This window comes from Primulina tabacum, chromosome 1, assembly GCF_025594145.1.
Source record: "Primulina tabacum isolate GXHZ01 chromosome 1, ASM2559414v2, whole genome shotgun sequence".
NCBI classification, from domain to species: Eukaryota; Viridiplantae; Streptophyta; class Magnoliopsida; order Lamiales; family Gesneriaceae; genus Primulina; species Primulina tabacum.
This window is the reverse complement of record NC_134550.1, coordinates 29,103,308-29,109,305: the sequence shown is the minus strand read 5'-3', so window position 1 is coordinate 29,109,305 and position 5,998 is coordinate 29,103,308.

Here is a 5,998-nt window from a genome sequence, read left to right as displayed (position 1 = left end):
GAAGTTCACATCAAAGGAATCCCAGGAAAAAAATCAGATCAATTGGTTATTGGGCTAGAGTTTTTTCGAGGAACAAAAACTTGGAAACAACTGAAGAATTGAATGAAATTCATGGTAGATGATAGAATGTGGAAGATCCAACGACCACGAGCTCATTCTCGATATATCTGAGTAGGGATATTATATGAACAATATAAGACAAAATATTTTGCTCCTTGTATTGATTTAGGGGCTGAAATTTGTACAGCAAAAATATGAGTTTTTCCAAAAGAATTGTAAGAAAAATTACCTCAAAATGCTTGATGAGATTTCTCTAAACAAATCTTAATCTTAGTAAAATGATTAAGATGATAGAAATATTAATCGGATGTGCTAGACAAACACCTTGGTACAAGGTAAAAACACCAAATTTATTTTCATGATAACAAGCTGACATTATTTAGGAAATAATTTCATTCAAATGTTAAATTCTTATACACAAGAAAATGATAATAGAAGATTATTGTTCACAACAATATGTGACCACAAATTCATAGTCCAGAGACCACTAGAGGTATTTATAGAAAATTTCCAATCCAGCTTCGTAGTAAGTGTAGTGATGAATGAAAACTTCAAAACCCGAAAATGAAGGATTCTAGACGATTTGGGAAAACAACGCTCCAATTGAGAGCAGATAATGACATCCAAGCAGAAGAAAAAGAATTCCTCAAGATAGCTCTATACCATAATGATGTAGAGTTTGAATCAAAAGTATCCCTAGAAGATGTCAAAAAATGGTAAAAAAATTACAATGAAGATCCCTTGGCATGATGGGATAAAAATTCACTCAAAACTAGCTTTAAAATCAATGAAGGAAAATGGTATAAATTTGTCAGATAAAAGCATATTTCAATTAATATAATTTATCAAAAGTATATACAGATTATTACCAAGGAACATCTGGACCTTAGACTAATCTAAGTAGGAATATCACTGTTATGATCGGTTTGAAGGTGTTTAGAAAGGGGAATTGAGTAAACACTATGAGATAATGACTTTTTTTGATGGTGAATCAGTTTAGTGACACACTGATTCCAATGATCTTGTTGTCGATATTAGTCAGTTAATTAGTATAAATGCGAAAATAAACCAACTGATAGATTGAATACTTAATAAATAACTGAAATAATGAACGCAAAGATTTTATGGATGTTCGGAGGCTTCAAATTCTCCTACGTCACCCTTTCTATCACAAAGATATGTTTTCCGCTAAAAGAATTTGATTAATTACATATATTGTAATAACCCACATCAGTTTGGACTTAAACACTGTCAAACTGAAACTCTTAGTTCCCTTTACTATTTCTCAGTATACAACTGATTTTCTTTCTTAGCACAATTGATCTTAGAAGATCAAATATAATAATGTAAGGTGCTAGTACTTCAGTTCAGATGATAGCCTTAAAGCTATGAATGTTTCTGTTAAGTGTGTGATGCGATTCTTCGACCACGGAAAGCAAACACACTCAAAAATAGAGTCACGTCCTCGATTCGATGAAATAAAAAAACGGCTGTGTTGCCCCGATCTTTTTGAACAAGTAAGTTTGTAATGTTCACATCAAAATTACGAAGAATTTAGCAACAAATATTAACGAGATAAACAATTGAAATTCAAGTGAACCTTCAAAGAACTCGTTTTTTAATCCGAGTGAAAAACGATCGACAAACGCCACAAAGTATTAAACTTTGATAAGTTTAATTTGAGAAACACAAAGGTGTATACAAAGCCAAACTTTCAAATTGAGAGAAAAACTCAATTAATATGATTAAAACTCAAGAATTCATTGTTTACAATGATCAATTTTTGTGTATATATTATTTACAAACCTAAAATTGCAAAATATTGTTACCTAATAAACATGGACTCTAAACTAGGAAACTAAATTATTCACAGCAGCGTGCTGGGGCGATAATGTTTGGCCGCCCTAGCGCCTACTCTTCTAGACTGGGCGCGCTGGGGCGGTATAGTTTGGCCGCCCTAGCGCGGAGGTTTGTGGACTAGCTTCTGGACAGTGGCTTTGGCGTTGGGGCGGTAATGTTTGTCCGCCCTAGCGCGGGGCTCTTGGGTCCGGGGTCTCGATTTGGCATTCTCTTCATAATTTAGCACTTGAATAACATTAAAATATCTTTCAACTTCATTGCTATGTATGCCGAATTCTTTGAAACTTCGAATCGCAAGATTTAGCACGTCATGTCCGTCCAGATTCATATCATACTCCCCTTCTTAAAAATATTTGTCCTCAAATCTTGGCTACCTACGAAAAAACGAAGCAAGTTAGTAATAAAAATATTTAAATTATCAACATTCTTACCTTTCAACAATAGATTGTAGATGTCATCGCCCACATGTGCCATCACTGTTTGGAACCCCAACTCCATGGTTGCCTTCACTATCAACTCATTAACCTCAACATACACCAAATAACAAATGACTCCAAATGATAAAATGCCATTAAGTATCACCAATATTAAGTTCCTCCCCTTCTTAGACCTAGTCAACACCAAAATAATATCCATACACGTGTACAACTATAGTTAACTAGGAATAAGACGCAGTTCATGCACGATATAAGAATCTAGGCGAAATGTCAATCTCTTACATGCAATGCATGTTTCACAATCTCACTCAATATACCTCTTCATATGCAACCACACATATAATCATGCAATATATCATTGATAAAACACTACAATATGCATCACTAGCATATAACTCATGCAATGAATATAGAATAAAGAATTTATTCTCCTTAAAATTGTATTCATTATGAATATAAAAATTCTTATATTCATTCACGTTTTTCCAACGCCATCATCGAACAAATGAATCATGCAAATATGACACACTTAATGTACTATCCATGTAATCATTTAACACGTCACAAGGTTTAAGCCTAACGCATACAATTCATTTCCATGACTAAGTTTAATCGAATTGAATATTTTTGAGAAATCAAAATCAATAACATTTGAACTTAACTCAATAATGATTGTCCACCCTCAACTCCATGCCATTTAAAAGTTTTTGAGAAATCAAAATCAATAACATTGGACCTTCAAATTATTTTTCTTGTTCTTTTTCTTTTTATTTGGCCTCTTGTTCTTTTTATTTTTCTCTCATCTCATCAGTTCTTCCTTTTTTCATTCTATGGTTATCTCACTCTTTTGTTTTCTCTTTCTTTCGGCCATTTGAAATTTTTTTCACTGACTTTTTGGCTTGCCAATTGATTGTCAATAACTTCTTCTTTTGAATCAATTGAACAACTAAAATGTTTTGTTCCTCAACATGTTCATGAGTTAAAATTGCTCTATGTCTACTCTCCCCCTCCATAGTAGACAACTCAGGCACTTCTCCCCTACCTAATGATTTACTCTCCACAGCGCATCCTTCAACGACATTCGAATCTTCACTTAGTGGATTACTATCAAGAACAACTTTCTCAATCACAACCTCGCTCAACTATAACCTTAACCACAATTTCAGGCTCAAGCTCAACGGACGATTCTACCATGGTTACCTCCTCACGTGGACATTGGCTGATATCATGCTCAACTACTAAACACCAACAACATATAATATCACAATTAATAATTTGAGTTGTTAAATGTACCTTGATATTCATATTTGGTAGTTTCACGTATTGATTCCTTCATTGGCCTGTAATGATTTTCTCTTTCAAGCTCGTCCGTCGATTGGATGCCAATGACTCCCTATGCACATCACGTTCACCTTTTCTGCCTACTCCTCTATTCTCCTCACATCGCCTATCATCATCACGATCCAAATGCAACGCTCTATTCCCTCCAAATCTTCTACGTTTCCTATCCTCATCATCTTGCCTATCATATATCTCCTCTTCTTCACACCTCCTATACCTCTCACGTAGATGCTTAAATTCCTTCTCCCACTCTATCCATCCTTCTTAAGTTTGTTTGAAATTGACGATCGTCAATCATTATACCTGCAAGAAAAGGTTAGCAGAAAACAATAAAGAATAAAATTTATTCACCACGAATCCTCATGGTCACTCCAATGAAAATTCACTCAACTTCTTTTTTTCTCTTTTTTTTGTCCTCACTACAAATCCTCGCACGTCACTCCAAGAAATAAACGCTCGCCCTCAAGTATTTCACTCGATTTTGAGAATTCTCTTGTAGGGTATGTTTTCAAGCTTTGTAGCTTAGCTTGTGTGCATCAAACTCACAAGTTCAAACTTCACGACACTTGCAAACTGACTAACACGGACTGTGTAAAACAAGAAATTTGAAATATTTTTGAAATTTTTTTTATTGTGATAGTCACTTGAATATGACTCACAAAAGAGAACAAGATTCAATGCTAAATAATAGCAAAATATTTTTTTTTTTGATTGTGAGAGACGCTTGAATATGACTCCCACAAGAGAATAGAACAAAATACAAAAACCTATTTATTGCAAATTTTCGAAATATTGGTACTTTTTTTTTTACCAAGAATAGCTGCAAAATCGAAAAAATAAACTAGTCACGACTCTGAAATTTCGAGAATCGCAAGATTCACGAACAACAGAATACAAGATTTCAATGAAAAATCTTGTGACACAAAAGGGAACGAAGAACACAAACAATAGACGAAAGAAAAATTGATAACTTACTTGAATCAAAGAAACCTAAAGCTCTGATATCAAATGTGTATTTCTTTGCCCACGAAAAGCAAACGCGCTCAAAAACAGAATCACGCCCTCGATTCGATGAAACAAAGAAACGGTTTTCTTTTCCCGATCTTTTTGAACAATTAATCTTGTAATATTCACCTTTCAATTACAAAATTTAGAACAAATATTAACGAGATAAACAATTGAAATTCAAGAGAACCTTCAAAGAACTCGTCTTTGACAATCCAAGCGAAAAACAATCGACAAACGCCAAAAATTATCAAACTCTAATAAGTTTGATTTGAGAAACACACAAAGGTGTATACAAAGCCAAGCTTTGAAATTGAAATAAAGACTCAATCAGTATGATTAAACTCAAGAACTCATTGTTTACAATGACCAATTTTCGTGTATATATTATTTACAAACCTATAGTTACCTAATAAACTTGGACTCTAAACTAGGAAACTAAAACTATTCACGTAGGCGGTGCGCTGGGCCAGTAATGTTTGGCCGCCCTAGCACCAACTCTTCTGGACTGGGCGCGCTGGTGCGATATAGTTTGGCCTCCCTTGCACAGAGGTTTCTGGACTAGCCTCAGGACAGTGGCTTCCGCGTGGGTGGTAATGTTTGACCGCCGTAGCGCGGGGCTCTCGGGTTCGGTGTCTCAATTTGGCCTCCTCTTCATAATTTAGCACTTGAATAACATTGAAATATCTTCCAATTTCATTGCTATGTGTTGGAACATTTCATGTTCGCAATCATGCTTGATTTTGATGTTAACAAAACTTGTTATTTTTTATTAATGAACTTACCTAAGTGTGCAGTTAGCTGAACATAACTGAAGCTATCGAAGAATGTAAACTGAGAGTACAAACTGATTAATTGAACTGAACTAGTTCAACTGATGAATCGTAAATCAGTTCAACTGATTGTCCAGCTGATAGGTGGTTCGGCAGAAGACCTTCAGAAGCCCGGCCAGCTGATGAAGAGTTCAACTGATGAAGAGCTTAGCTGACCAGTTAACTGAATCAATGAAATCAGTTCAGCTGATGAGCCAACTGATTTCACCTCATCAGAACAAGACCAGTTTAGAACATCAGTTAGGAATAAACTAGTTTGTGTTGCCGACAGCTTACATAAATCGAATCTAGCTGTGCACAAAGGTACAAAAGCTATTTCCAGTCAAAGGACAGTAATAGATGTTGCATCAATGTTTAAAGTCAAAACGTTCCAGAATGGCTGTCGAAAATACAAACATATTTGAGGAACATATTCAAAATGCAACGGATACAATAATTGAGTCTCACTGTATGATCAATATT